The sequence below is a fragment of the Gavia stellata genome, chromosome 13, assembly GCF_030936135.1.
Source record: "Gavia stellata isolate bGavSte3 chromosome 13, bGavSte3.hap2, whole genome shotgun sequence".
Classification (NCBI taxonomy): domain Eukaryota; kingdom Metazoa; phylum Chordata; class Aves; order Gaviiformes; family Gaviidae; genus Gavia; species Gavia stellata.
Genome location: NC_082606.1, coordinates 5,310,208 through 5,322,738, shown reverse-complemented (window position 1 = coordinate 5,322,738; position 12,531 = coordinate 5,310,208).

Genomic DNA, 12,531 nt, shown 5'->3' with positions numbered 1-12,531 from the left:
TATTTAATGTCAGTATTTAATACTGAAAATATGTATGGTGTTGCTGTATTAGTTTTTTTAATGACTGGATACCATTCATGGCTGTTAGTGTAGTTTGCTGACTTACTGTTGCTTTTATACCATATGCCTTCTCTACACTGAATGCTTTCAGTGTTTTGCAAGAATCCTCTTTTTTTTTTTTTTGTATAGAAATCTCAGTATAGAATATCAAATGCAGTTTCAAGACAGATTAGAGGGAGGGAAAAACCATGCCTTCCAGAAAAACAGCTGAATATAAGTGAGTAACTTTGTATTTTTCTTTATCACCACATTGCTCAGCATCGTAAAGGGACTAAAGCAATGTTAAAAGCAGATGAGCCATTTTAAATCTATCTAGCCTTTGCAACACTTGCAGTTAGGGTAGCTGCAGTAATAATGTATACAAAATGCATTCTTAGAGCAGTTCCTGTCACTATACGCATTACACTGCTGTAGTTGATGATTAACGAGGGGAAGGGTGCAGCAAGTCCAAGGGTTTTTTATTATATGACACCACCCAATTAACAATACTCTGTTTAAAAGTAAAATTATAAGAATAGAGCTCAGTTGTCTGCAAACTTGAAGGAAAAACTTGCACTTCAAAGCATTTATTGAAAAAGAGATTCCAGCTCATTAGTCACCAGGAGCATGTAATTTTTACAAAATCAATCATAATTACATTGTTGCATTAACAGGCATTTTTAAACTGGTAAGGCTTTAAGGGACACAGATCCAAAACCAAAGGCTGAAGTGTTCAGTGTTGCTTTCTTCTAAATGAACAGCCTGTAAAGAAATAGAATTATGAGTATAGATATGAATAGTCCTTAAATTGTTAGACTGCCTTGGAAAATTGCCCACCCACCTTAAGTAGGAGAACTCATGCAGTAAATTTAAATTTCATGTACTACAAGAGGTGAAGATTTAGCACTTTGAGTCTTCTGTAATTCACCCAGAACAACATGGCTGTCATACAATTCATCTTATTCACCTAACATAAGGCTAAGGTGTACTATTTCTTTTCTCCCAGATGCGTTTTAAAATTTCAGTCTACTGTTCAATCCCTTAGTGATACAAACCCCAAACTGAAACAGCTGCTAGGACTGTTGATACCTTTTCAACTGCTCAACAGCCTTACTTCAGGTATTCTGTCCTCACATAAAACTACATCTGTATAGTAGCATATGATATAAGCACTACTCTATCTAATTTGCATATATATTTACCTTTTGTCCTATAAATAAAACATGAATAAAATCTGGATTTGTTCTTTTAATTTTTTTTAAACAGTCAACTGTTACCAGTGTTTTGCATATACCCCAGACAGTGGGTTGCATTTCAAGATACTGGTGCTATACCAGTTATCTATATAATTATCAGTGGTAACTTACACAAAACAAATTTTGATTAAGTAACGTGAGCCAGGGAACTGCCTTACAGTACTACTGTTTAAAAACAAACAGGCACGCCACCACTGACTAGCAGTGGCACCGAATCGCTTTAGCCTGGCAAAAGTACCCTACTCCTTCAATGGTGCTTTCTAACGCTCTAAGCTTAGCTCAGAATTAAATAGGCAGTATTTATTACAGATAGGCTAAAGGAAACGACAAGTCAAAGCACCTAAAATCAAGTGTGTTTGATCACAATGTAGCTGTTTAGCTGCCTGTCATATCTGTATAGCCATTTTAAAACCAAGAATCTGAAGAAAAATTTGCAATTCAGGGCCCATTAACAACGTTTTTACTAGTCAACTCTAAACCACTTGCAAAATAAGTGTTACAGTATCGGTTTTCAAAACCAAAGCTAAAATATTTGCAGGCTGTAACTACATACATGCATTTACGTAAGTGGAGTATTTAGGCTGCTAAACATTGCCCCCTTACCTTCTGTGAGCCTGGCTTTCCCCCCAGTCGGCTGGCACAGGACAGTTGAGCACCCTACACACAGAACTACTGTCTGAGCATGGCTGAATACAGTGGTGATCTTGTAGCATCCTGGAAAACAGCATTATTAAACTTTTCATTGAGTACTTCTAGCATGATTTTTTTTATTGTATGTGTAATTGAATCAGATACTCTAAATACATTTGTCCAAAAATGGATCTGTATTTTATTACATAGCATACCAAGGAAAACAAAGCAAAACATTGTTATTGTGGTCTGAAGTACCTGCTTTTACTAACATGCATATGAAAGCAGGTTAGTTAACTGAAACCGTTATGACTGACTCCCCATATGAAAATCATCACAGCCTGATGGCTGACAAGCCCTAATTTGCCTGCAGTATATCTCCTGCAAAAAAGTCAAGGAGTTCCTGACAAGCCTTCTCTGCTGAATAGCAGGACCCACCTAGCTAGAGAAATATTTAACTTGTAATAGTACAACATTGCTGTTGACAAAGCCTGGCAGCTGTGAATATAAACACTGCTGTTCAAATCTGTGTTTGCTTTCTGTTTAATAATTGGTTCACATAAAGCATGTGCTTGGTTGCATTTTACAAAGCTAGTATCATATTTAAATGGGAAAGCTTGCACAGAATAACTTCACTAATTCCAGATGCAAGAACAGGCATCACCAACACTTTTGTCTACAACTTCTAAATTCTGTGACTTAAGAATGAACGAAATCACTGTCATACATGGCTTCGACAAAGGCATTTTCACTGCTTTCATTGTTTTCCCTGAAAAATATTTTTAATTAGCCAAGAGGAATTTTTTGCAGAGAGGAAACTTGTAAAGGATTTAATCTAGATGTGGATATAGAAAATAGACAAATAGATAAAGGTAAGCGTAGATTCTGTTTTCAGCATGTGTGGACCAGAAAGATAAAATGGAATATATGTTGTAAGGAAGGTTCTCAGAAAGCTCTCTGACAAGAGAACTGGTTGATAGAGAGAAGTCCCATTAGACAGAATAACAGATTTCTGCTTTGTTTAAATGGCAAATAGCAACTGCACAAATCTCCGATAACAAAAAGCTGCTAGCAGCTAACATTTAACCATAGCAAATGTTGTTTTCCCCCCATGAATGTGAACTTCTGCATTGATGAGTTTGTAACTTTGTGAATTTGGAATTGAATTGTGGAAACAAGCCCAATCCATTTCAGTAACTGGGTAGCAATTCCCAACAATGCTGAGTGATGCATAAGGCCACCTGGTATTTTCAGTGCCTCATGCTTAGGACTCCGTCATTATTGAAGCTCTCCTGCTTTGCTCTATATATCCCTCAAACTCGATAACCAATTAACCCAACAATGACGATAACCAATGACGTATGGGCCTATGTTGACATTAACTGTATCTTAGTATAGGCATGCATGTACACTGGTTTGAAGAAAGTTTAAAAGAAAAAAAAAAAATCAGTGTCTTAGCCCTCAACCATGTATTTTTTAAAAGTAACCACACTTTACTTTCAAACAGTTTTAATGAATTTACCACACTTCTGGATGGAAACCAATGTCTCAGAGCTTCTTAGAAATCTAAGCTACTAAGAACGATAAAAAGAAAAGCTGAATACAGCAACAATTCCCTGCTTCTAGTCCGGATGATCACTATTGTAAGTAAGTCTATGCATTTTCTTACTGCTGTAATCTTCTTATACTGCAGTAGTTTCTAGGAGTTACGTTACCAGCCACACCTGACAATTTCTGTGCCTCGATACGGATGTAGCTGTGCTGATCAAAGCAGCTGTTCACTGGTAGAGCTTACTCCTGTCATTGTGATAGAAAATCCCACGTTTTAGCTTATTAAAAAAGAGAAGTTGTTTGTACAGATGTTTCTGAGCCAAAGTAATGAAAATCTGTGAAAAGTGGACACAGGCAACAGCTTAAATATAGCCCCTGTATACGTGAGCTAGATGCCAGCTTACTTCTTAACAGCAACATGTGAAAAAGGCAGTTGTGTATGTTTCACTTTCTATGTATGCCTGCCTAGATCCTTGTGAAAAGTTCTTCTGGTTGCTCTTCTAGAATCAACCAACTTACAAAAGGAGGAAAACAGGGTCTTCTATTTGAAACTTGTGCCGTGGATGCTTTAAAGCATCCATTTCACCTCACTTCTTATACATGCAAATCTGGGGGGTTTGGTTTTTTCCCCTACTTGCCAGGATTTCATAAAGGAAAAAAAAACAACAAAAAAAGTCTCATGCCAGACCTCCAAAAAAGAAAATAAAAAGCTGGTTGTTTCAATTAACTTTTGAAAAAGGTTGAAAACACTTTTATTGTTAAAAAACTCCCAAGTACCATACAGACTTTTTTTTTCCTCTACAGAACAGACAAGCCACATTTAGGGTTTTTTTTTTTTAAAAAAAAAAAACAGACCTTTTTTGAAGACGAATCTCATGCAAAATTAGTTTCGTTCCTTCTGTAAGACACAAACATTCTAAGTATTTACCTGGACATTTTACATCCATAAAGTAGGAGTTTGGGCTCTGCACAAGCCGTTTCTTTTTGTGCTTTCTCTTCTCATCCTCCACGGAGGGGTGCACGAGATCCTTCGCCAGCTGGGCAGGACAAGAGGGAAAACGCACCGCACGTTACACACACAGCGCTCCGGCTGCCAGCGCAGACTGGAAGCCGCGAAGCCGCCTTCACTCTGTTCCCGAGCACGGCGGCAGCGCTAGAGCCGACCCCCCGGCAGGGCTGAGGGTGACGGGGACAGCGAGACCCCTCTCGGGCCTTCGCAGCCGCCGGCGGGGTACCGGCGTTTGCCCGTGAGGCGGGAGCGGCGGGAAGCCCGAGCGACCGCAGCCGCTCCCCGCGCCGGTGGCAGCTCGCCGGCCCGTCCCCGCCGGGCACGGGGCGCGGCACCGCCAGCTCCCTCGGGCAGCGGCGGCCAGAGACGGGCGCGCCCGCTCCGCTCAGCTCCGCTCCCCCCGCCCCGCCCCGCAGGCCGCAGCGCGCGGTAGGGGGGCGGCTCCCGTCACGCGGTGCCCCGGCGCGGGTCTGGCGCGCGCCCTGTCCCGTCCCGAGGAGGCCCGAGGGCAGGTGTCGGCCGGGAGCGGCCCCCGGGGACGGGCCCTCGGCCGCCGGCCCGGTCCCTGCCCCGCGGAAAGGCCCGGCCGGCGCTGGTAAACAACTCACAGGCATGTCTACCGCGGAGCCGCCCCGCGCGCCCGCGACGCTAGCCCCGTGCTGCCACCACCGGCCCGCCCCTTCCCCACGCGCTTCCGGCGGCCGCGAGGGCAGCGGCCCGGAGCCGGAGCCGCTCTGCGCGCCCGGCGGCCTCGGGTCTGTGGTGTGTTCCGGCGGGGCGGAGCTCGTCGGCCCCGGAGGGGCAGTGCCGGCGGGAGGGCGGCGGCGGTCCGCCGGGCGGCTGGGCCGCGGGCGGGGGCAGCGGGGCGCCGGGCCGGAGGCCGCCGCCGTGCTGGCGGGAGGCGTGCGGCGCCCGTTTCTGACGGCCTCCCGGAAACGGGGCGGGAGTCCCTTCCTCGTAGGGACGTTGTCTGCAGTACTGGCCAGAACGCCATCGCGTCGTCCCCGGCACGTCCCTGGGTTTGTTTACCCGAAATTGGTCGGGGAGCGAGAGCGGAGAGCGCGCCGGGGCACGGCCTTTTGTCGTGGCCCTTACAGCCTTCGTGGGAGGGCAGCACCGCAGTGCTCGCTCTCGCTGGCACTCAAAGCTGATTAAGCACGGAGGAGGACAGAGTCTTAATATGACTGCAGGTGTCTTTGCAAAAAAATTGCTCTTTTTCCCCTCTAACAGATCAATCCATGACGCAGGTATCTTCAGGGAATAAATGGAACCTAGAAGTCCCATCTGATTTTATAGTAGGTGCTGACTAAATTGTCACTCACGTGTCATTTCATGCTAAATGACGCATTGCGTGAAGTTGTGCCTATGTGCATATTCTTTTGCAGTTTCCCACCCCAGTCGAAAGGGAAAATGCGGAAGAATTTCTGTTAGTTATCATTTATGTGTTTAAACCGATTTAGGGAACCTATGAGAAATAAAAATATTGCAGATAGTGGGAATGAAAAAAAAAAAAAAACATTTTTCTAGTAAGGGGTTGAGCGTTTTCCAAATACAGTCTGTAAAGACTCTTGGATTTAATTTAATCAAGCCCGGAACATTTAAAAGTGTAATTCTCTAGAAGTCCACTAAGTGGCACAGGTGGACATGACAAAAATTGCTTAGTATGGAAAGTCTTCCAAAATGTACAACGGGCAGCGTGTTGAGCCACATCCTTTTTGAAGAGAGAACCGATGCATTTAGCAAAAGTTATTTTAAAAGTTTGCCACGAGCACAAGTGAAGATGTAAGTCTTATAGAGGCATATCCTTCTGGCAACAATATTCTCAAAGCTGGGATGGCCTCTCCAGTGCTGGCACTGTACACAACTTTCAAAATACTTTCTTGCCACCCCAAAACCCTACATTATTGTGCGAGAATAGCCCCATGTGTTGTAGTGCCCCAAGCCATTATATTGGTCTTCCTCTTCTGGCAGTCACAACCATTGTTTTGTAACATTGTAACGCTGTGTTAGCATTTTTTCCTTATGTGCTGGAGTGGTGATGACACACAGATAGAGGCATTTTGGAAGTGTTTCTTGACATATCATGGGGAATTTAATATGAAAGACTCTGATTTGGACATTCCTCTGCATGCTGTCCCCAAAGCTAGGAACATAAACCAGTTATCAGCGCCGAGTCTGTCCTTGAGTCTTAGCTGTTCCTGCTACCTTTCAGTCTTTTTCAAATGTATGTTATTTATCTGCAAGTGGAAGAGAAAGGGGAGAATCTGTTAAGCCTGTTGATTCGGAATCTGAAGGAGAATTACGTTTTTCTTTGTTTAAGAAAATATCTTCACAACGTACAAAGCACCACCAACAAAAAAACAGACCTTCTGAAGTGCTGCCCTCCTTCACCTCTTCCTCCTAGCTTTCCCTTCTTCAGTGTCTTTCCTGCAAGGAGCCTCTGGTGCTTGAGGAAGACTTTAGAGTCACAGTTTACATTAAAAATTAGTTTCTGTGGAAGGAGGGGCACACAGGATGATCTGAAAACAGGATGTGTTTTGGACGCATTCCTCTGTTTGGTTCTCTGTTGTGGTTTCACTTGGAGATTCATTTCTTTTTCGTAACTGCTTGTAGTTCAGTGACCTGCTGAATGAGCCAATTCTAATGCATTACCTTCAATCTTATGACTGAAGCTTTTTTTGAAGTATACACTTTAGAAAACAGAAACGCAGCACTGAGTTAAAGTTGCGAGTTAACGAGGAGAGAAATGCAGTCTGTACCACAGTGGCGTGGCCTACAGAGGCAGAGATAGATTCAGCTCTAAGAGAATGACTTCCCCTTTCCAGCCTTCTCCCAGCAAACAGACTTTGATCTCATTTTAGAGAAAAGAACAAGAAACATTATCTGTCTGCTAGAATGACAACAGAAAATTTCCAGAAGCTGATTTGGAGATGTTTAAAAACAACATAATGATAGTTGGGGTTTTTTTCTGCATTGGGAGTGGCAGTCTCTTGCTGTTTAAAAGCTGAATCCGTGTCTCTGATGACATGCATTGTGGTGGTCTCCTGCTGGGCTGGTACAGCCAGCAAGCCCTGCCTGCGACGAGGGAGGCAGCGGCAGAGCACCTGCTGACACCCAGCGCTACTCTCTTCTGCTCCACTTGTGGCCTTCTGCAGCTGAGTTTGGGTGGGTCCTTAGGATTTGCTGTCTGATGTTGCGAGAATACAGGCTTTTTGGGGGGGTTACTACAAAACCTCGTTTAAACTGACTGTGGTCACTGAAGAAGTGAGTATTAACTGATTTTAAAAAAACAAATTCACCCTAACAATGCTTACAGTGGTTTGTCTAGAACACTAAAACGTGGATGGGTGTCTCTGTAGTACTATCATTAAGCCCATTTAGATTTCCATACACTAACCAGCTCTAAGATGCACTCAAAATAAGTAGGTTCACTTCAAGTGGTATGTTTGATCTGGAACGCAGTCTGCCTGTGGTTTTGCCTGTACTGCAGAATTAAGTATTATAATTTTAATAAATTATAAATTAATGGTGTAAACCATGGCACGTAGTCTTTTAGTTCAAATATGCTTATGCTGAGATAGTTTAGATTAGCACTGGAACTTGAAGGTGGTCCACTTTTAGCACTACCGTAATAGCAAACCTTGAAATTAATGGAACTTACAGATAAGAGTCTTACAGTGCTTTTCCTTTCTGGAATTGAACTGTACATACGTTAAGTAATTTTTTTTTTCCAATAATGATTTGATTTAACCACTTCTATATAAAGTTCTGCAGCATATACGTATGGAAAATTCGTACATTTAGGTCACTATGTAAAGACCGAAAAAATGAAACCTATGCGTTGATCTTCTTAAAACTAGGACTTAAAAGCAGGACATATCAACATATCAAATGCAGTAAGACAAAGTGTAGAATAAGCATAGAAGTGATCTACCTGCAGTGAAAGACGTATTTACTGGAACTGGGGAATAAGTGACATTTTTTAAAGGAGTGTCACATGACGGTCATCAAAAAGTAATAAAATGCAGGGGCATCTGCCAAAATCAGAGTTGTTAAAGATACACATCAAAAATATTATCATAATAGCTAGCAGAGTCCAAAAGCTAAGGAGCAAAGCTCACATTAATGATTTGCGGTTAGGTGGCATTTGGGGCAAGACTGCCTCATGAGATTATCTTTTGTAGGAGTTGGACCTGTGGATTCCAATTAGTGCCAAACTAACAGGATCCTGGTTCTACCAGCATGTTTTCAACTCTATTGTGAATTTCCTACAATTTCTTATGCATTGAACAGAAAAGCTTGATTAAAGACAGATTTTCACACAGTTCTCTTTTCACTTAACCAGTCTCACCTTTGAATTGAGGGGGAAAAAGGGTTTTTGAAAGCTAGAACTAATGATGTCTATCATTTGAGAAAGTAAAAACGAGAGTGGGAATGAAACAGCAGTGTAATCTGTTTTTTTCTTAGAAACGTAGGTGTTGGTAAACTAGTCACGAGTATTTTCTGGGTTTTTTTAATGTGTATATAACGATTGTGGAATTTATTGCATATGAACAGAGGGAGTAATTGCATTTTGCTGTTCATATTAGTGCCTTTCTTAAACTGAGTGCTTTAACAGATGCACTTTACATACACCTCAGTGACTAATGGAATTCTCTCGTATCTTGGTTGGGACTCAACATCCGTTTATTGGATGAGCTTCAACTGTGGTATTCAGGCAAAACTGTTAGGGCAGTCATTTAAGGGTTATAAAGGGTTTTAAAATTCTGCTTTTTGAAACGTACAAATCAGTATCACACTGTTATGGTGCTATCCACTTTTATATAGTGACAAAAGGTAAACCATAGTATCAAACATCTCTTTCCTGCATGTTCAGTGTTCCCCTCAGTGGTTCTCCCATGTCAGAAAAAAATGAAATGCTTTAATTATAGTTGACCTATTTGACTGTAATACAATATAAAACAAATGTTGCCTTTTCGAATTTAGTGCAATAACAAAGACTGGGCTTCAAAGTATTTTCATGGAACGGATATCGTAGTGGCTTGGTTATTGAGCCTTAACAGCTTTGATAGTACTCCTCAAAGTTTTACTAATATATTGCAAAGTACATAATTGTACAATTATAGTTCTTCCATAATCTAGAAAATGAAAAAAAGTAACTCTTAATTTTTATATCTTGTTTTTAAAGTTCATGGTTAAGCAAACATCTGTCCCTTGAGTCTGGCAAACTGGCACTTTTCCAAATCAGAACAGAACGCAATATTGCAAAGCACCAGTGTAATTAAAGAGGGAAGTAATTTGCATTATTTTTCTATAAAACTAGTCTTGAGTAACAGATGGCGATCGCAAACATATTGCTCCAGAGACATATGGAAGCCTATTTGTTCCATAAAACTCAAGAGTGAATATTAACCCCAAAATTACTCTCTTCAATGCTGAAATACGATTGTGTAGTACTCTCCAGTACGGCCTAATCACAGTACATAGCAACTCATGTCTCTGAAAATACAGATACAGGGAAACATTTCAGAGATTAGTTTTTCATTTGCAGTTTCCTGTAATCTGATTATTCATGCTAGTCTGAAATAATTAACCAATTTGATTTGACTGCTTCAGTGCCAGGTTGCCATTATAATTTATAAACTTAAATCTTGTAATAAGTATTGTAACAACCCATCTTAACATCTGAACAGCCCAACTGCTAATTATACGGTACTAAAATGAACCAAGCAGCCATGTTTCCAAATTCCACCCTGAACTGGGCAGAGGTCTCCAAGTGTGTTAAAAAAAAAAAATATGGGCAATTCCCCCCGTTCTTGTTTTGCTGCCTTGATTCTGCTCTATCAGATGATAGCCTGGTCTCTCAGAAGTCTCAGTCAAACAAACAATGAAATTTTTACTTGAATCACAACACAGCATCTAGAATATAAAAGTAGATTTTGATACAATTAACTGGAAGTTAGATTAGCATTCATGACAAGGTCTTACTGAATTCACCTTGTACAGAGATTTACATCAGATCTGTCACTGGATTTTTGATGGTTTGTTATCACAAACATATAATTGGTCAGGAACACCACCAAACTGAGGCCCTTAGCAAGGAAGATTTGGAATAATTAATAACTAGGAGCAGAATAGCATTTGCTTTTTCAAGGTTTATAATGGCTGAAGGTATTTGTTTGCAGTGATTCCTCAGAATACTTTGCACAAATACAGCAGTAGCAGGCGTTAGACTAGTTTAGCCCTATTTCATCCCATCAGATTGTAGGTTGATGTCATGGAGTGATTTTTTGTGTGCTTGGAATATGGAGGCTAACCACGTATGACAGAGCCTTAATATTCAAAACTAATTTTGTTTGACTCTGTATAGAACTCAGCATACATATTTGCCAAATTAACTCCAAAAAAAAAGTGACAAAGGACCTCTTCCAGTTGCAGGCTGGGTTATAACTAAGAGAGCCGGCTGCGGATGGGAGGCACTTACGAGCAGGCATCTCCAGACTGCTGTTAGGCGGTTGAATCACATTTGCACCCCCCAATCCCATCTGGAGGGTGCTCGAAACACTTGTAGCTAAGGAGAAATCACAGGGGCCCTCAGGGTCTCCTAAGGCTGCACCTCACTCCTGCCTTACTCCAGGCAGCTGTTGAGCACGATGCCCTGCTGGGTGACTAGGAGTGGTGCCCCAGTCAGCGGGGACCAGGGGGCCGCTCCTGCACGGGGAAGCCTGGAGGGAGCTGAAAAGGAAGCTGGTGGCTCAGGCCTTGCAGGATGACAATCCCTTGATGAGTGGTTTGGGGAAAACGCTCTTTTTCCTTTGTTTTCCTAAGAGGGAAGTGAGAACTGTTGTGGTGATTTATGGTGTTAGAGATTTCTGATAATAGCTTGTCTAAAGGCTACGATTTTTAAATTAAATTAAAGCAGTAGCTCTTTGCTGTCATTTTGAAGTGTTTCAGTAATGCTATTTATTTTCATAGTGCCTTGTGACATCCTGTGAGGAACACAGCATAATGAATACATAATGAGGCTGCCTCACACCAAGAGCTAATTATCAGTGGAAAAATCATGGGGAAAAGGGTTTATGGATGTGTGCTGGGATAGCCACATTGTTCTAGAATACCCACGTTTTTAGCGCTACTTGGGAGTGTGCGAAAGTAATTTTTCTGTTCCTTCCTTCCTTGACGCTCCCCAAGCAACACGTAAAAACATTTGAGGCCACGTACGTACTCGCGTTTCACTTGTGTTTATTGGTCACGCGCAGTACTGTGCCATTATTTGTTGTGTCACTTGAGCAGAGAAATACATGACACTCTTTACAAATCCAGCTGGTTTCCAAAGAGAATTCAGCCCGGTCCCTTGTAGAACGAGGCCAGCGGATTGCTCAGCCCTAGCAGTCTCCAGGTGTCACTGAATTCAGGATGCGTGTTTCCATGTAGAAAACTCATCCATCTCCTGCCATTTGAGCACCGAGAACGCAAGGTCTCAGAGCCATCGGGTTGAGCGTTAACGCGCTTGGCGTCAGTGCGGGCAGGTTTTTAAAACTCAAAGGCTGCACGGGTGCTCACGCGGAAATAGAGAGTGCGCGGCTCGGTGGGCACGGCCGGGACGGGGAAGGCAGCCGCGCTGCTGCCCGCTCCCGTCCGCGCGGGCCGGCGGCGCCGCAGAGGCGGCTGCTGCGCAGCAGGCGGCTTCCGCGCGCGAGGGCCGCGCCTGCCAGCGCCCCCGCCCCCGCCGTGAAGGCTCCCAGCTGGCAGACGCCCAGGGGCTCGGCGGCCGCGGCCGTGCGGGCGGCGGCAGGGCGCTGCGCCCCGCCCGCGGGCCGCTCCCCGAGGCGGCTCCTGCCGGCGGTAAGGGCGGGACTCCCGCGCGGGGCTCCTGCCGCCATCGCCCGCAGACTACATCTCCCGTCGGGCCCGGGGCGCTTCCGGCGCGGCGTGACGCGGGGCGGCGCTGCCGCTCGTGAGTGGGCGCCGGGCGGGGCGGCGTTTCGCTCCCTGACTCCCTCCCGCGGTCGGCCCCCCCCTGCTGCGGCGGCGGCGAGCCCGAGG